Source organism: Pinus tabuliformis, chromosome 6 (assembly GCF_031772625.1).
Source record: "Pinus tabuliformis cultivar Carrire ecotype Pingquan chromosome 6, CPIR1, whole genome shotgun sequence".
NCBI lineage: Eukaryota > Viridiplantae > Streptophyta > Pinopsida > Pinales > Pinaceae > Pinus > Pinus tabuliformis.
Window position 1 is genome coordinate 589773920 of NC_142292.1, and position 21335 is coordinate 589795254.

At 36.6% G+C, this 21335-nt stretch overlaps 1 pseudogene; it reads left to right on the forward strand.

Annotated features, from left to right (window-relative positions):
• The first annotated feature begins 1271 nt into the window (after window positions 1–1271).
• The window catches only part of LOC149259941 (UBP1-associated protein 2B-like), a 54362-nt pseudogene continuing 34298 nt past the window's right edge, over window positions 1272–21335 (forward strand).

A 21335-nucleotide genomic window follows, 5' to 3' on the forward strand; every position in this document is an offset into this window, starting at 1 on the left:
ATTACATATAGTAGATGCTCAAGGCATTTGCCTAATAGCATATCTTGTTTACTAAGATCAATAAGAACTCATCGAGGAGTTAACCTATTCTTTCACACCTTTCTTTGTTTCAACTTTTCTCCAACCACTAGAGTTGGGTGTGGATGATACAATATACCTTTGTGAGTCATTTATATTTGTTGGTATTTCTTTGTGTGAGTCCGAGCTAGGTAGGAAAAGGTAGGGATCTTGAAAATCAAATTCTTGACACTATTGATGGGTAATAATCAAGATACATGTTTTCTATTTCTCAATATGCGAGATTTTACCAAAAATTATTGATAGGAAAAAACATTGCAAGGGTTAATAAAACCATCTGCCAACCATTGGTTGGACAATCAGATAGGAACACTCTTAACGAGGATAGTGCAAAAAGTGTTAGTTGCATTCTCAACACATTGAACAACACTTCAAACACACACACAAAACATGATGTGGGGAGGTTAGTTAACATCCAATATAACTCGATAATGAATCATGTTTTAATAACATACATGATGAAGATTGAGGAAGACACATTGCACTTCAAATCGGGCTCCCTCATTGAGATTAGAATGGAGTAGGCTAGTGTAAGCAAGTTCATGGAAGACAGTCTAAGCACCAATGAGACAGCTCAAAAATATGACAAGAATAAGGGCTCTCATAGCACAACTCTCAACCACCTAAGAAAGGAAAAACCACCTAGGAACGACCTATGAAAAGGTCAATTACTCACTCTCAATAGCCAAAGAAACAATGAGGGTATTGTTATTCTAAAATTTTAAAAATGAGTAACCACCATTGTGATAAAAAAAGAGGATTATGTCATAGAAATGAGGGACCACTTATACAATAGTGGCAGTTACAAAAAAAATTAAAGACAACCCTATTTCCTGGATTCACAAGGAATTTAAAAGAGCCATCAAGGATTCCAATCTTTACAAAAGGTTCAAGAAGCGCCTTTTACCTAATAATGAGATTGCCCCTAGGATTTATGAAGCTCCCAAAAATCAAAAGAATGGTACTCCTGTAAGATCTATAGTAAACATAATTGGACTTCGCACATATGCATTATAAAAATATGTAGCCAACTCCTTTGCCCCTCTTGGAAAAAATGACTCCTACATTAAAGACTCAAACCACTATATGGAGCTCATCAAAGGAAAAAGGTTGGATCCAAAAGACAAGATTGTGAGCTTTTATTAACTCAACTATTCGTAAAGATACCATTAGAAGAAGCTATTTGAGTAGTTATGGAGGTTACGGACATTGAGACAACTAAAATTACTGAGGATTGTCTTCATTCTACGTTCTTCACCTTGCAAGGTGAGTACTTCGAACATACAATAGGGGTGTCTATGGGGTCTCCATTATCCCCTAGAGTATCCAATATTTTAATGGAGAAATTTGAAAAGAGTCTTGGAAACCTACCCTCTTAAACTCAAATATTGGATAAGGTTCATTTATGACACTAGTGTGAATTGGCTGCATGGGGACTCTGAGCCAAACAACTTCCTAAACCACCTCAACATTATTTTAGGACATTAAATTCACAATGGAGGTGAAGGAAAATATTTTCATTCCATTCCTTGATATTCTTCTAATAAGAAAAAGAGATGGATTGTTGGGTCACAAGGTATACAGAAAGAAGGCTCATGCAAATAGCTACCTCCATTTCGATTCACATCACCATATGGCCCCCTTCATCCAGCTCTTGTAGAGTTAATTTAAATGTTTAAATTCATTAACATAAATGGTCAACCCAGGGGTCCGTGGACTTGAAAGGGACAGAAGCACCATATGTGCTAGAGATCAATTTCCAATTTTGAAAGAGAAATCTTAATATATTAAATGAAAAATTACAATTGACATAAAAATAAATCTATTCTAGAAATAAGTAAATAACACCACACAGTTTCAAAAATAAAAATCATTTGCGAGGATTCAAAGCACACATTTTCATAAATGAAATAACTAATCTAAGCACTCTTGCAGAAATTGAAAACTAAATCACTCTTGCAATAAATTGAAATCATTAATCTATGCACACTTTGCAAAAATTGAAACACACTTTCATGAATTGGAATGCTATGCTAAAAAAACTTGCAGAATGGAAAAGCACACTCTATTGAAAATGAAAGGAACACCAGGACTTATATAAATTCACACATTACATCAAAAAGAAGAATCTACAACTATCGACTCAAACTCTATGTCACAAGACTATAAATAACCTATCTTGCTACATCCTCACATTACATCTCCTTCTATGATTCTAAACCTCTCCAATATTACAAGTTTCACATTACAAATTCTTTCTCCTCCTTACGAAATGACAATGTTCTCTTATTTATACAAAATTAAATAACTACCTCATTAATGGTGATCCATCATTCTCCCCTTAGATCCATACAAGTCTCAACCAATTAGACACATATCCATTATTTTCCTCAATGAAATATGTTTGATTTTTATTCCAAATCTCCTTCCAATCTTGAAGAGAATTCGAAATTGAACTTTGAAGGCCACATAATAGTGTTTTGGAAGCTTCCAAATCTCTTACACATGTCACCAAACTCATTCCACCTTTGGGTATAAGTAAATACATGTTATTTTTCTAACCTTTAATCATAAATTCACTTTAAATACTTGAAATTAATAACTTTGGAAAATACAAATATGAACCCATATGGTAATGAAAATGGAGGCTAATGAAAACATTGGTTTAGGCTTTGATCTCTAGAGAACAAAGGAAGATGGGAGCAAGGGTTTTGAATAGGGAGTAGATGGTGCAAGTTGGTAACAATGGACGGGCAAGGAGGGGGGAGTTCCACTCCCTCCTATAGTCAGGTAGTAGTGGACAGAAACAAGAAAGCAGGTCTGAATCGATTCAAAAAGCCAATGGAGGCAAGAATGGGGAAAATAAGTAAAAAAATGCCGGAAAGCAGCAAACATCATGAATAGGAGGAGGGTAATGAGGAATTCAGAGAAGATAAGAAGATAGGCAATAGTAGCCAGAGAATTAAGCAAAATATTGTGACTAGGCCCTATAAACCTAGGTCAACTATGAAACCCCGGGTTGTCCTAAGTGATCCAGCGCTACAGGCACATAGAGATCACATGGCGACATATGTGGTCATTTGCAAATTGATGGGGTTATGGACAACGAAGAAGGCTTTGTACACTTGGATAAGGAATTATTAGAAGCCAAAGGGATACATAACCCTTCATCTTGGGTCTAAAGGTTTCTTCACAGTGGTTTTCACAAACCTAGTAGATAAAGATAGAGTGTTCGAAGGGGGACCATAGTTCTATGATGTTGCAGGACTTTACATGCGACCATGGGTGATGAGTTTTGTCCCGGAGCGAGAAAAATTCACCTCGGTACTGGTATGGATTAGACCCTACTCCCTACCTTTAGATTATTGGCTACCTGAATCCTTAAAATCCATAGGCAATAAATTAGGTCATTTTTTAAAAATATCAGACGTGACTCTGTGAAGCAAATATACCTCCTTCACAGGCATATGTGTGGAAATGGATCTATTAGGATCACTTCCAGATGAAATTATTCTAGAAGTAGATGATGAAGAATGGGTGCAAGTGGTGGACTATGAAGATGTCCCATTCAGATGCTGCAAATGTCATGAACATGGGCACCTCTTCAAAGACTGCCCACTTAACAAGTTGGAGGAAAATATGAAACCTAACACAGTAAAAGATCCTGAAGGCTTCACAAGGGTGGGAGGCAGAGCGAGAGGAGGGGGAAAAAGTACCAAAAGAAACCTAGTGAAGGTAAGCAACCAAGTCATAACAGTTTTAAGGTTTTAGAAGAAGAAGGTGGGGATAATGGAATGGACATGGCACCAAAGGATAATACCACAAAGAAGGAAAAAGATGAAAGCATGGAGGTCACACATGAGGACAAAAAACTAAGAGAGGATCTGCCAAGCTCTATGGAGCTGGGTAGGGACTAGGAAATGACCCCAAGTGAAGTTGGGATGGAGGACCATGAACTACAGGAGATTCTTGAGAGGGAGAATCTGGATCTAGAGAAGTTCCTGGAGCAGGGAAGCAACAAAGGTGTTGATTCTCTACCACAAGAAGAGTTTGACAGAGTACAACAACTCTTCCTCTGGAGAACTCAGGCAAGGACTGCTAGAATCAAGAGGAACCATGAGAACCAAGAAAATAGAGGGATAAAACCGATGGAGATAACATTAGAACACCCTACCAAGACCCCAGGTTGAAAAAGTGGAAGGAATGGACAGAATGAGCTACTAACAAAGTGTGGGAAACTCATGATTAACTCAGGCAAGATAAAAGATCTCACTAGTTACTCATTTACAAACCTTTCATAATGAAACTCACAACGTAGAACATTAGGGGACTAGGAAGTAAAAGAAAACAAAGAAATCTCAGCAATAGAATAAAAGAAGAAAAACCAAATATGGTGTTTGTACAAGAAAAAAAATGTTCAATAGAAAAAATAAGAGAGATACATAGGAAATGGCTTATTAAGTACTAGTATCTAGAAGTGAAAGCAAGCAACACAATAGGAGGGATTCTCACTCTTTGGAATCCAAAAAAGTTTGGAATCCTGGATGCTGAAGCATCCAAGAATTATCGTTAAATGGTTATCCAACCTTTGGGTGACAAGGAACTCTATATGATCACAAATGTCTATGATCCTCAAAAACTTGAAGACAAACTCAAGCTTCTCAACTCACTGGAAGAGCTAAGAGAGAGACATCTTGTGATGCCCTGGATTCGGGGAGGGGACTTTAGCATGATCAAATCACTTACAGAGGAAAAAGGTGGGACTAGAATACTAGCCAGAGACTCCATTGCCTTCTATAACTTCTTAAACAACATGATGTTAGTGGAGACGGAGACAATAAATGACACCTTCACAAGGAACAATAAGAGGGGAGGGGATTCTCAGGTTGCCTCTAAACTAGACACATTCATTATCTCAGAAGAGCTATTTCTCACTGGCCTTGACTTGACTACTGTAATCCTTCCTTTTGGAGGCCTAGATCACTAGCCTATCCAGCTTGAAGCTACTTTCATAGGCACTCCGAGGAAAAGACTTGTCAGGTTTGAAAATGTCTGGCTCACTCACCCTGACTTCATCACCAACATTGGAAAATGGTGGGTGGAAGACGTACCCATGCAAGGCACAAAGATGCTCCTACTGCAATAGAGACTGAAACACATCAAACTTAGGCTTAAAGAATGGAACAAAAATGAGTTTGGAAATATTTTCAAAGAGAATAGAGAAATTGAACAAAAACTTCAAAGAATGTTAGATTTTAAGCTTCTGTGGTAGTTTTTTGCAGTGGCATGATCCAGATTATCCACAGTTTTGTGTTCATTCTGTCGACGTTTCAAACCCCAAAGGGGGTCCATCATCAGGACTTAAATTAGATAGAATATGAATGAAAGTTCTTTGAGAGAAGAGTCTTTCGGCCTGAGTATAAATAAACCTAGATCCCTAATTTTTATAAAGAAGCCGACACTTATATATGACTTATTGAAAAAGAAATTAACTCAGACAAATATATAAAAAAACACACATAAAAACCAGAGACAAAATATTGGCGGAAAAAGGCTCCAGCCTCAGGTATTTTCTCACATTTTCATTCTACAAATAATTGAATATAGTGTTACAAATAAATAGATGAGACACAGTGTTCTGAAGATAGTGCATGCTATCTTAGACACTTTTGGTTGAGATAATTTCTCCTTTGGTTGAGATAATTTCTCACCAGACACACACCAATATAGGAGTTACCTAAACTAACTCCTATCTTAGAGGAACAACCCAAGAGTTAGGCACAAATTCCTAAATTGTAATATTTAATTAATTTATTTATTTTTGGATTTATTATTGTTTTATGAGAGAGGCTACCATTCCCCCTTCAATGATAAATCCAAAATAATAACGAGGAACCATCTTCCAAGTTCTCATGTTGATCCTCAAAAACATTGCCTGAAAAAAACCGCCAATTCTGGATGCTGAAGAAACTGCAATATGAAGAGACTGAGTCAGCTGCATGACTGATTCATCTCAGAGGGACGCTTGACAACTCCATCATGTGCCAAGCCGCAAAAGGATCCAATTGTCCTTTGCTTGAAAACAGCATCTGGTGTCCACTGACACAATTTGATGAACACCCATTGGCTGAAGATGTCGAAAACCAACTCAATGTTGCTTTTGCTATGATGAAAGCTGCTCACTGCTGCTTTGGCTGTTGATTGCCCACTGGCGAATTTGCTGATGCTCACTGCTGATGACAAATGCCCACTAGATGCTTCGCTGATGTTGTCGAGACTTTCAGTCTGACAACCACTTGTCAATTTCATTGACATTTTTCCCCCTTTGTCAGCTGAAAGGAGAGACAATCTTCTCCAAAATATATTTGAACTCCCCCCCTTAGGTGTAGGAGAGTTTCACTGTTGTACTCCCTCGTTCAACTGCATGAGAGTACCAACATCGGTTCACTGCTGGTTGCACTATGTGTGATTGTAGTCGGTTGTAGAACTGAGATAATCGTTTGACTGTGGATGACCATTCCCAAGGATCGATCCATTCATAATGTATCTTCAATCTAGCTGATTTTTGTTGAGTGCGACATTTTTCTGAGGAATGATTGGGCTTGCCACAATGGCAACAAGGATGGAGATCAAAACACTGATCTTGCATATGACCGGTTCTTTGACAATGAGAACATTTCAGTTGGACTTCAACTTCAGGTTGCGTGCAATTCTGTTTGTCTACAACTTTCTCAGAACCTACTGAGGAGTGTTGTGCAAGAAATCTTGCACGAACGAACTTAATTGGCTTGGAATAATCTGGGATATGTAAGTTGGTGTCATCAGTGACATATCCTAAGCCTCGTTGATTCTTGTTATTTTGAATCTCTTCCCAGGGCTTGATGATGGGTTTGGAAGAAATTTGAATTTTATCATGAACAACTTCGACACTTGAAGTTGTTTGGATGAGTGATTAGGAATCAACATCCTTATCTTCATCTGTATGGTTGAATGACTTGGAAGAAGCACTCTTTTGTTGCATCCCATCTCTTTGTAGTTGCGACTCTAGTTGAAGAAACTCAATGGTTTCACGTGTTTGTTGTAGATGCTGTGAAATATCAGCAAGAGTTTCTTTGCTAATGTGCACCATGTCTTCATCATTGGAGATGATCAAACTGTGAAGAATGTTTAACAACTGAATATGTGAGACACAGTGTTCTCAAGATAGTGCGTGCTATCATAGACACTTTTGGTTGAGATAATTTCTCCTTTGGTTGAGATAATTTCTCACCAGACACACACCAATATAGGAGTTACCTAAACTAACTCCTATCTTAGAGGAACAACCCAAGAGTTAGGCACAAATTCCTAACTTGTAATATTTAATTAATTAATTTATTTTTGCATTTATTATTGTTTTATGAGAGAGGCTAACATGATTTCTTATTTATTTTTATTTTTATTATTTTTATTTTTATTTATTATTATTTTATTTTTATAATAATAATTTTTTTTAATAATTTCTAATTTAGTTTATTAATTATTTAATCCAGATTATTTAGCTTTAATTATTCCAATTGTTTCACCTAGTACCTAAAAATATTTTAATTGATATACTTAATTCATAAATTAGTTTAATTAATTAATTAATTTTATAATTCTTTCTATTGTTTTTATTTTTATTTAATTAATTAATTTAACTTTAATGGATGAAATTTAAAAAATCCATAATTCTTTTTTATTTTATTATTGTTAGTTGCCATTTTTTATTGTTAATCTTATTTAGCCCTAATTGTCAAATTAATCAATCAATTAATAAATTTATAATCTTTATTTTATTTATTTATTTAGTTATTTTTTATCAAATGTTAATTTTTGGTTATTATTAATTATTTTAGTTTAATTAATTGACTAATTTTAATTATTTTTTATTTTATTTAATTGACTAATTTTAATTATTTTTTATTTTTATTTTTAATTACAACTAATTAGAATTAACTAAATTAATATAATTAATTAATTAAATTAAATTAAAATTGAATTAAATCAATTAATTTTTATTTTTTTTAATTTTTAATTTTTTTTTAATTTGATTTAATTAATCTAATTAAATTTAATTAGAATTAATTAATTAATTAATTTTATTAATATGAAAACCTTTGATACTATGCTTCTAAAGGCCTGGAGGGGTTTATTTGTCTGATCAGGGGAAGCCAATTTCCACTAATTTCACTACCATTGTACTTGTTGAGGTTTTGGGGAAATTTCATAATTTCGATGGCCACTCTGATTTTTCTTTTTGATAATTATTCTCTCTTGCAATAACCTTAGCGTCTTCCAAACACACATGATGTTTTGTTTTCAACGAGTTTTCTGCAAGGGCTGATGTACAGGATCTCTCATTCTTTATATCAGCCCCGTGCTCTTTAAGTCTTATTTTCAGAGACCAACCTGTTTCCCCAATATAACTCTTGCCACAAGAGCAATCAATCTTGTACACACCCTTGAGTTGTTGACGATCAATGTTATCCTTTACTGACCTCATCATTTGCCTTATTGTTCCACATGTTGTAAATTGAGTGTTTATGTTATTCTTTCTTAAAAATTTTGCAATCTTATCTGTAATCCCTTGGATGAATGGAAGGTAAACTTTTCCATAATTTTCTTTCTTGTTTTTAGGAGGATGCTTAGAGAGGACCTTATCCTGAGCTCTTCTTATAGCTTTCTTGATACTCAACTCTCTGTATCCTAGGTTTTTGAAGACAGAGGTTAAGTGTTCAATTTCTTCTTTTAGGTGATCAGGGTCAGAAATCCTGAGAGCCCTAACAGCTAGAGTGTTTAAGACGCCAGATTTTTGGGAAGGATGATGGTATGGGTCAGCATGAACATAACTATCAGTATGCGTTTCCTTTCTATAGACCTGGTGTCCCAAAGTACCATCCTTTTTTCTACTGATCAGTACATCTAGAAGGAGGATCTTACTGTTCTCTTCAAGCTCCATAGTAAACTTGATTTCGAAAGATATAGAGTTAAGATGATTGAAAAACTTCTCTAGTTCAGCCTTGCCATGAGTCCATTTCAGTGATGGCTTTACCAAGGAAAGCAAAATTAAAGCTAACTCTCTTCAACAAGAATGGGAGAACAAATGCTAGCAAGAGGAGATCTTTTGGACATAGAAATTGAGAATGTAATGGATTAAATAAGGGGAAAGAAATACAAAGTTTTTTCACAAGTCAACCATGGATCACAGGGCTCATAACAGGATTGTAAAACTCAAAGATACTCAAGGGAAAGAGCTAAGCACCCACAAAGAAATGGAGTTTGTTATGGTACAACATTTTCAAAGTATAGCTAAGGAGACTGTCTTAGACAGATTACAATTTATCAATAGCTTCACTCAGCACATTCCAAAACTAGTAGCTAGGGAAGACAATTACAATCTCAACAGGCCAGTGACTGAAGACGAGGTCAATGAAGTCATCAAAGAGATGTAGAATGGGAAATCCCCAGGCCCGGATGGGTTCAATGTAGACTTCTTCAAAACATGCTGGGAAATAGTCAAACAAGACATCCTCAATGTTGTGGAGGATTCTAGAAACTCCAAAATAGTTTTAAGAGTGCTCAATTCATCTTTCATAGCCTTAATCCCAAAGCAGGAAAAATATATGACACCTGACAGATACAGACCCATATATTTATGCAATGTGATGTACAAAATCATTTCTAAAGTGATTGAAAATAGACTCAAACCCCTTCTTCCAACTCTTGTGTCTGAGGAGCAAACTGGATATGTGGAAGCAAGGAAAATTATCAATAACATCGTTCAATCTCACGAGGTGGTTCATTCTCTCAAGAGTAATAAGCATGTCGGTATGATCATGCAGCTTGACCTAGAGAAAGCTTATGATAAGCTAATTTGGTCGTACATCAGGGAGGTACTAAATGCTTATGGCTTCAACCACAACTGGATAATATGGGTAATGGCCCTTGTTACCACAGCTAGTTTTTCTATTCTTCTGAATAGCTCTCCATCCAAAACTTTCAGGCCTTCAAGAGGCCTTAGATAAGGATATTCACTTCTCCCTTCCTTTTTATTATCATGATGGAAGGTTTGGGTAAAGTGATCAAATCACCCAAAGCAAAAGGTAGAATCCAAGGTCTCAAACTAACCCTGAATGGGGACACCTTGACTCATCAACAATTTGTAGATGACACCATGTTGTAGGGTACACCCACGGTCAAGGAAGCTAAAGCTTTCAAATAGATCCTAAACGATTTTCACTGGTTGCTGGTACAAAGGGAAGCCTCAAAAAATCAAAATTTTTCTTTTTAATACTGATATTTCGATTCATAGAAGTCTCACTAGAATTCTCGGGTTTCAAAGAGATCAATTACCCTCCAAATATCTGGGAATACCTCTTACAAACAAACCTCTGAGCAAGGAAGTTTGGGAGCTAGTGATAAATAAATTGTAGGACAAAATCAGAAAATGGACAAGTAGATCCTTAAACTTAGCTAGAAGGCTAGTGCTGACAAAATCTGTCCTACAAACCATACCCATCTACATGTTTTCTGCTCTACCTGCACCAAAAGGAGTTTTACAACACATCAGGAACATCGAAAGAGATTTTATTTGGGGCAAAGGGAAAGAGAAAAAGAAATGGGCTCTAGTAGCTTGGGAAAAGCTCTGGAAACCCACAAACCATGGTGGTTTGGGACTTCATCACCCGGAAACCCTAAGCAAAGTTTTAGGGGAAAAACTTTGGCGGAGATGGTTAAAGGAAACAAGAACCCCTTGGGCTAAGCTCTAGAAGCATAAGTATGCAAATAACTGGCAAGAAAGGGACGATATCAGAATGATAGGGCTCATCAAGGGCTCCCATATTTGGAACAATGCTGGGAGAACAAAGCTATTGTGCATAAGCATAGTTTTTGGGAGATCACAAATGGTAACCTAGCCTAGTTTTGGGAGGATAACTGGCAGCAGGAGCCTAACCAATGCAGAGAAGGACTAGACTTTCTCAAAAATGACACTGACAATAAAGGGCTTCTTAGGGTTAGTGATTTTTGGGATTGGACTAGGGACAATGGCAAATGGAGAACTTAGGAGGACCTAGTATATAGTGATGAAACCCCTTTGAAACACCAGGCTAAAGCTCTTACAGTGATCCTGAAACAAAGAAATATTTTTATTTCAACTTCATTTGACCAACTAAGATGGGGAAAAAACAGCGAAGGCAACTTCAACCTCAAAGAAGCCAAAAGAATTTCCACTGGACTTGACCTTTCAAACCCTGATAAGATATGGGGAGACCTATGGAAGAGCCTGCAGTGAATAAAAATAAAGCTATTCACGTGGTTGGTACAGCAAAAAAAAGTTCTAACTTGAGAAAATCTAAGAAAAAAGGCTTTGCTAGTCCATCTAGATGTCAATTATGTGGCCTGTAAGAAGAAATGATGGATCACTTACTTAACCTCTGCACTTTCACCTCTACCTTATGGAGTTGGGTAGCTTCAATGTTTAGGCAAAACGATAGGGATGGAAGCAACATCATTGGAACTCTGAAGAATTGGAGGAAAGACTTCTCAGAAAATGAAATAGTTAACAGAGCATGGACTCTGATCCCAGGTTTTTTGGTCTGGGATGTTTGGAAGGAAATAAACAAAATAATTTTCAAGAACAAAATGGGCTCAACCCAGAGCATCATATCTTAGATTTTAAGACAACTCAAAGAAACTGTAAGCACCCTTATAAAGCAACCCCTTGAGAGCCCTCCTTGTAAACATTCTAATCACATTATTTTGAATTTGGGCCTCTAGTCACATGTACCTCAGGGCATAACGAAGATAGTAAAACATACAATAGCGAGGAAAGAATTCTAGCAACCGCCCCACCATGGCTTTTTGAAATTTAATATAGATGGAGCCTCCAAGGGAAACCCTAGGGTTGCTGGGTATGGAAGATTCATAAGAGACGAATAGGGAAGCATAAAAATTTTCTTTCATAGTCATTTGGGGAATGCCACAAACAATATGGCGGAGCTCATGGCCCTAGAGCAATGCCTAGAAATCTTGATTGAGTACAATTTACACAATACAATCATAGAGGCAGACTTTGAATTGATAATCAATTCGGGCAAAAATATAGGCAATGGCTCGGCACCAGAAAAAGTATCCAAACATTGGCGGTTATTACAGGTTTATCAACGCATTCAACTCCACCTGAGGGCCCTAAGAACACTCAGATTTGTACATGTACGCAGAAATGCCAATAGATTAGCAGATCAACTAGTGAATGAGGGTGTGCTGTGTACAAGAGATAACAAGGTGCTATGAGTGGGAGGTGACTCCCTCAGGGAAACTACACAAGGACTGTCACAGACAGGCAACCGCAGATAGGGAATATCTTCAAAGCATGAAAGACAGGCAATAATTCGACCTATGGAGACAACAAATAGTGCACCAATGTTAGGAAAGAGGAAAGGAGTAAAGAGTGAGTAGGTGGATGGGAAAATGACCTTTGATGGCAACGAGCGCCAACATCCAATGGATATCGGGTGGAAAGTTGCATGGAGGATAGCCCAGAAAATGGACCCGAAATTTTATAGAGCGGCGGTTAATGCCACCCATCGGGTCTGTTTGGAATTTTAATGAGTGTGCATGTTGTGGGCCTGAAATTGCTTCAGAATCGTCGGATCGGAGAGGTCCAGATCACATGGGAGTCAGGCAGTTAAACTAATCGAAAGTTAATATAGAAAACGGACCCGAAATTTCATAGAAAGAAATTTTGTTTTCATTTCGGGTCCGATTGAGTTTTAAGTGGTGGGCATGTTGGTGCATCCGAAATAGATCATAGTCGTCAGATCCTCGAGGGCTGACAAGAAACTCTATGCTTTGTGGGCCATTGGTTTTTTGGGTGGGCCCTCCTCATTAAGGAGTGAAGGGCTCTTTGTGGCGCGGGACTTCTGAAGTCTAGCAGACCCGTCAACGCTTTGGAACTTTGCATTTTTCTTTCAGGTTAAGAAGGAAAGAAGGTTTTCTAGTGCAATTGTTGATGTTTAAATAGTGCATTGGTGGTGTATGCACTGGTTTTGTGGTTTTGTTTGTGTCAGATGTTGCTAATTTTTGGCACTATCTCGCAAAATGTACATTATGTAATATTTTTTCTTGATTAATGGAAGGAACTACTCTTATTGGATCAAAAAAGGAAAAGAAAATGGAAGCTAATATAATGACAAGGTGATAAAATGTGGCAATAAAATGGGAATGGAGGTGAAAGTGCATGCCATTGTGAAGGGATTTTGTAGGCCCACTGAAGTTATTGCATGTCCTCATGCAATCTATTACATTGATCATGATATGATCTTTTGAATTGTCTTGCTTCTATATGAACTTTGGCTGATGTTGATTATTATTCCTAATGAAATAGTAGTTGTTTGGAAAAGTATGTTGGCTAGGATGACATGTGATATAAAAGGTGATGAAATATGAATGTGATATGTATCGTGAAATGTGAACATGAGGTATGAACATCAATTGGTATCTCTCACCCTAACTAAAGGTATTTTTAGTTTTTCTGAAATGAGAAAGGAAATATGGTGAAGCATTTTCCAAAAATTATAATTTTAGTATTAAAGGAATTATATGATAAAAATCTAGGAAAGAACATACCTTCACTTAGCTAAGAAGTGGATAAAATGTGCATATGTAGAAACGTTGTGGCTGTTGCTGGATAATGGAATAGAATGTAGAATTTATTCTTCTTCTTGGTTTCATAGATGATGGATAAAGTCATCAAAGTGGAATCTTTATTTCTACTACTAAATCTATTGTATCCACTACAAAATGTTGAAGGGACATAGTCTTCAATTGCTACAAAACCTGATGGTACAATTCTAGTCATGCTAATAGATATGTTGTTGTCGAGCATGAAGAGAAGTCATTGGATTACCATCCATTAATGAATTCCGTTAACCAATGAAAGGAAAACTCACCATAAATGTCAATGATTTCCAGGGTACCTAAGTACATCTCGCAAAATGTGTATAGATGAGCTGATGTCGAGACACTTGCAAGATCCAATGATTAATGGACACTAATGTATTCCCATGATTGTTAGCGAGAGAACTTGTCATTAAGGCATACAAGCCTCAAGGTACTAATAAGGACTCTAGCCTTGAACCTAGATAATATGTTGATGTCGATAGGCCAATACTTGTTAGAAGGGAGGCCTTAAGGAATCCACCATCATCTAACGTGAGCTTAAAACAATAATTTTGAAGGATTATGGATGGAAAAATTTGTAGTGGACCAAGGTTTATTTGAAAAAATGAAAAGGGAAATAGAATCAATCATATTTGTAGGGGATCTTCATGGTTTTATTACTGGGTTATATGCTAATGAAGGGGAGGCAAGAAAGTATAATGACTATTGAAGGAAAATGAGATGAAGATTTTATTGGTTGAATGTGTAGGAATGCGATGGTAAAACTGGTATCTGATAGTTTTTAAAATGGTATGATGGATCTGATTTGAGATTCTTTATCCAAAATCACGTGCTCATGCTTGGATATGTCATCTTTGATGTTACTTTAATCATTTTATCTTTGAAAGAAATGTGGTCTTTAAGAGACATTGTTTTGCTTATGGTCATTTGTTTATCTTCCTCAAACTTAGAAAAAAACTTAGTACCTTTTCTACAATGAAATATAATATTATCACAAGAGAGAGGCAATAAATCTCTCTATTTATGACATTTACACACAAAAACCTTAGAATTAGTACTAATAAAATAGATTCACGAAAGAAAATCGAATGAATTTTTACCTATTTAGAAACTACTGCCTCGGTTTACCTGTCATGTCTTGTTGGAAATTTATTCATCTTTTTACTATTTCATATTCTCATGAAATATTTCTCATTGTGTATATCTCATTGAGATATTTTCATTGACATTTTAATTGGCCAAAACCAATGTTGTATGAGAAAGCTACGATTATTTGAATTTTTTGTCAAATACTGAAAATAGTCACGTGTGAGTGTGACAGGGAAACATGATGCCGATGTGAAAGATGAAGTAGATAGATGACGTGTTGACCATGAGTTTCTGATTAGAATGCATTGTTGACATATAGATCATTGAGTTGAATACAAAGCTACATAATTGTTTTTTAGCTGTAGAATGTGAATAGTTTTTGTAGCTAAAATCATGAATAGACAATTAAGTACACACAACTATGCATTTTCATTATGAACAAAAAATCAGTCCAATCTTCAAATTAAATATTACCTCTTTTAGAAAACTAGAAAATACCCTACTGGTTTTATTGATTATTTATTGGAAAATGAAAAAGAGAAAACTTTTATTAAAATGGAATGGAATTTATGATCTGCTTATTTACCTGTAAAACCTTCAATGGTTGAAAAATGGTAGTGAGATTTGTTTGTTGTACCATTGCTTCATGTATAGATTCTCTATCAACTTCTCTTATACTGGATCACCCACTAAAAATGAGTGAGACTCTCCATGACTCTTTGTTCCAGAAGCATCGTTTTTCTGCGCACCTCTAATCAAAATCAATGCAACTGCAAGCTTTGTTGTGAATAGGCCATGTATTTGTGGTTTGCAAGATTATATTTTTTCCTTCACTAGATTGTCTTTGAAGAGCACCCGAAATTGTTTAAATTGCCCAATTATTTCCTCTAAGATGTCAATTTCTCATTAGTCCTCTTTATGTGATTTGCAAGCAACACATCAAATCATTTTTGTACAAGGATCATCATTTTGCAAAAAAATGTCAGTTATAATAACATCATCACCATCTTTCATAAAATCGACAAGATCATTTTTCAAGCACATAACAGTGTACTGAATCATCAAGAGCTTGTATATTTTCATGGATTTTATATCTTTGATAATCATGACGTTGGTTTCCTTACAATGTTTTCTGTTGCTAATTATGGAAAGGTATGTGCTTGCATTTGATTCTCGTTCTCCTTCAAGCACCAAATCGAATCATAAAGTTCCTTCAAAGCTGAGTATTAGCATGAAGTCTAATTAGATCATTGACATTGAGATGAATTCTCCTTGATGGGTGTGTTCCCACTACATTTTTGTGCTTCAAGCACCACACCCTGAGCCAAGAAAGTTGCATCATAAAAATTTGGCAAGTTGCTACTATCTCGGCTAGCTTCTAGATCCGATTTTGGCCAGCGATGGACATGAACATTTTCCTCTAATGTCCAACTCACTAGTCCCAAGAGCATTGACTTATATTCATGACCTCGTGATATAGATCCCATACTCGACCTGAACAAAGTGATTTACCATTCTTTTATCGAAATCTTCACCTCCAAAGTGAGTATCTCTCGCAATGGCCTTCACTTTAAATATTTCCTCTTTAATCATCAGAACTGCAACATGAAACATTCTTCCTCCCAAATCAAATATGAGCACATTATTTTCTTGAGTTAAAGTGCCTTTCTTATTGAGGCCTTAAGTAGTGGCAACAGTTGTGGGGTCATCAATGATCCTCAACATATTTAAGCTAGCGATGAGACCAACATCCTTGGTCACCTATGAGTCATTGAAATTGTAGAAATTTCTCTATAGATCAACTACCTCTGATACGATGTAGAAATTCTCACTATAGATCACCTGATAATGCAATGTACTAAAGCAAAATAATTGATCTACTTCTACTATCAAACTTTGCCGAAGCTTAATCAATTTGAGCAAGATCAATCGAAACACATATAACAGAGAAGAAGAAATCATACACGTGAAACACAGAAGAATACTCTGGCGAAAGGGTCAGCTAAAAACCTCGCTATCTGTATTATCATACAAGCAGAAATATCTCAGGATTACACAAAGCTTTAGCTCACAAGCTATCCAGCTCTCAGTACAATCCCTCACTACTACTCATACACAGAATAGACAACACCTATGCCTTCCTTCAATCCTCCAACCCTCCTATTTCCTTGCGCAGTTTCTCCTGGGTCCTCCAACTACAACCTGTGCGATTCTCACATCACACACAACACTAACCTTTCAATTAACTGCACAATCCTAAAGAAGTTAATTCCTTTTGGATGGATGAGCTTCCTTTATAGCAAAATTCCTCCAACTGATAGTACAATGTCCCTATCTTTAATCTCAACTGGGTCTTTCTTTGAACTGACATGCATTGGTTATTTATGAGAGAATATTTAGATATCTGGAGAACATTAGTTGCATTCATACATGCATTAACTGACTGAACTCACAATTAGTTCCACAAACTGTTTGGAAGTAATTTAACTTGACTTAACTTAGTTAACTGAGCTAACTAATTACAACTTAAATACAACTCATCCTTATCTCCTTAATTATAGGATAACTTCCTCAATCATAGGGATAATTGTTGCATGTCTTCACAAAGACTTCATGTTTTAATTTCTCCAACTAATTAACTCAAGATGAATTAATTAATTATTTTTCAAATAACTAGTGAGACTAAATTAGAATTTGAGTTCTCCATTTTGATTCAAGGACAAACCAAAATTGGAATATATAACGAAATGTTGTTTATAGCAATGTTATTTTTTAGCATTTTTATTTTTTTCTATTTCCAATGGAGTTGGAGTATATCCTAAAATGCTATTTATAGCAATTTTATTTTTAGCATTCATATCTTTAGCATTTCTTGTTGCTATTTTCAACACTCCCTCTCGACAAGAAAGGAATTCAACTTGATCCTGATCCTGAACCTTTGGAATGTTCTGCATGCAACACTTCTCTCAAGTGTTGCTACTCCAGCAACTCCATAAACAAAAAAAATATACAACGTGAATCAGTATGATGCATTTGTCATCAAATTCTTTGACTACTATTACCTCTGTCGACTGAAAACTCTGCACCTTTTCGCTCTTGAGTATCTAACTGCTCTAGTCTTTGTCACTTTAATCTCTTACTGCATTAATCACACCGATTCCTCCTGCTGCACCCATGCTGTTGTTGGTCTTATCTCCAAACACTGCATCTGCACTGCACCTCCTCTCATCATGTTGCATCATGTTTCCCACTGATGCACTGCAACTCAGTGACTGAGAAGTAAGTAATTGACCTCCCAAATGACCTCCCTATTGGGCTAGAAACACCCTCTGATGTTGAAGCTTGCTCAACCACTCCATCCGCATCTATCTCTACCCCCTCAACGAATCTTGCTACTCCTCATCGGGGCTCCTGTAACAAGGTCTAATCAAAGAGGCTATGTACCTCAAGGATCTTGCCCCTATTTCCACCCTCTTGGGATTATCACTTCACATCGCCCCACCTCCCACCTAGAGGTATCACTGCATGTGATCCCTCTACCCACTTGGCTCAAAATTTCCCAGTACTGGATGTCTTTGCATGAGTGGATGCCTCCACTCGATCTCCTCTCAGCTTCTCCAATTGTGGTTGCTCCACAACCTCCTGAAGTTGCTTCACCAATTGTGGCTCCTACACAATTGTCTGAGACTTCTTCTAACGCTACATGTTGAGAGTTAATGTACTCTCCCTCTCAACCACCAAGTCTCCAAAATTTTCCTTTCTCCTCAAGGCTTTGCATACATCTTGAACCTCAAGAGCATATAGGTTCTTGACTCATGAACCGATCTGCTTCACTTGTCTCATGGTGATGTGTCTAAGGAAAACATTTCCCTTACTGAAGACTACATCATAGCCTTTGTCCTCAATCATCACGATCGATACCAAGTTCTTATTTTTCAATCTAGGCACATACTTTACATCTGTCAAGGCAATGAGAGCTCCATGCTCCCTCTGAAAAGCAACCTTGCCCACTCCTGAAACACTATACTTTTCATCATTACCCATCACTATGTGCATTTGGAGGTCTTTCTCATCCAAGGTACTAAACAAACTCTTATTGCCAGTCATGTGGAATGAGGCTCAAATGTCAAGAAACCAACCACAACCCATCATCGATTAAACCATGCATGCGATGAGGGTAAAATCCAATTCTAACTAAGAGGCTAGGGCCTCACCTTCAGATCCTTCTGAGGATCCCTTCTTGGATTTCTTCAATGAAAAATTAGTTGCATAATGGCCCACCTCATGAAAATTAAAGCATCGCACTTTAGATTTGTCAATGTTCTTCCCACCATGTGAAGAACTCGATTTGGAATGAGAATCCTTCTCCTTCACTTTCCTTGCCTGACTGGCTAAGGCTATATTTTCTTCATCCTCCTTGGATGAAGAACCATCTCTAGTGCTTCTCTTGATCTCCTCCTACATTAGATCTGACCATATTCATTCCCAATCTGGCAGTTTCTCTCTTCCATTCACTGAGTCTTGGTAGCTATGCCAGCTCTTAGGAAGATGGAGGAGAGCAAGACTCACCATGTCATCATCATATTTCAAGACTCCTACACTTCCAATCTCATCTCTTCAGGTGGTGAGATTCTTCAGATATGTAGAGATCGTATCACCCTTTTCACACTTGATTTTTCGAAGCTTGTCCTTTGGTGCCAACTTCCTCTGGTTGTTGTTGTTCTGATATAAATCCTTCAATTTGTTCCACATTGAAAATGGTGTCTACTTCCCATGGAGGCTTGAGACAATATGGTCTCAAACTCCCTCCAGAAGAATCCTCGTCGCTCTCGCCACACATTTCTTCCATTCTGCCAATTCTTGGGCATTAGCTACTGCTGGCTTGGGGACATCTTGATCAATGAAGTCCTTGAAACTGTTGTCTTATAATACCACTTCCATGTGATCCTTCCAGGCTATGTAATTCGAGCTGCCATCCAGGGCATACTTGAGTATCAAGTCATTGAATGCCACTCGCGAACTTTGAGATGTGATAAGAAATCGATTTTGTACCTACAATCAAGAACTCCAAAACTTCGAACTTCAAACTTCTTTGTATATTTTCCTTCACTTTGATCACCTTTGCTCTAATAAACTAGGTTCTGATACCATGTAGAAATTTCTGTATAGATCAACTAGGTCTGGTACCATGTAGAATTTCTCATTGTAGATCACCTGATAATGCAATGCATTAAAGAAAAATACTTGATCTACTTCTACTATCAAACTTTGTGGAAGCTTAATCAATTTGAGCAAGATCAATCAAAACACATATAACAGAGAAGAAGAAATCATACACATGAAACACAAAAGAATACTCTGGGGAAAGCCTCAGCTAAAAACCTCACTATTTGTATTATCATACAAGTTGAAATATCTCAGGATTACACAAAGCTTTAGCTGAGAAGCTATCCAGCTCTCAATACAATCCCTCATTGCTGCTCATAGACATAATAGACAACACATATGCCTTCGTTCAGTCCCCCAAGCCTCCTATTTCCTTGTGCAGTTTCTCCTGGGTCCTCCAGTTGCAACCTGTGTGATTCTCACCTCACACACAACACTGACCTCTGAATTAATTGCGTAATGCTGAAGGAGTTAATTCATTCTACATGGATGAGTTTCCTTTATAGGAAAATTCCTCCAATTGATAGTACGATGGCCCTGTCTTTAATCTCAACTGGGTCTTTCTCTGAACTGACATGAATTAGTTATTTATGAGATAATATTCAGTTTTCTAGAGAACACTAATTGCATGCATGCATGCATTAACTGACTTAACTCACAATTAGTTCCACAAACTTTTTGGAACTAATTTAACTAGACTTAACTCAATTAACTGAGCTAACTAATTACAACTCAAATACAAGTCATCCTTATCTCCTTAATTAAGGGATAAGTTCCTCAATCAAAGAGATAATTGTTGCATGTCTTCACAAAGACTTCATGTTTGAATTTCTCCAACTAATTAACTCAAGATGAATTTATTAATTATTTTTCAAATAGCTAGTGAGACTAAATTCAAAATTTTAATTCTCAATTTTGATTCAAGGACAAATCAAAATTGGAATATATCCCGAAATGCTATTTACAGCAATGCTATTTTTTAGCATTTCTATTTTTTTCTATTTCCAATAGAGTTGGAGTATATCCTGAAATGCTATTTATAGCAATGTTATTTTTAGCATTTCTTGTTGCTATTTTCAACAGAAATAGGCAAGAACAGTAACAACATTATTTACAGTCTGGACAAGAAAAGCTTGTGAATTCTCGTTAGTCTTGGTAATGATCATAGAATAAATTTATTCAGGAGATAATTGCTTCTTCTCATCCTTATAGTTGACCTCAATCATCGGCTTATTCTGAGGGCCAAATAATACCATAAAGGGCCAGAGCTTCAGGGCACTTTTCCTAGAGGCATCGTT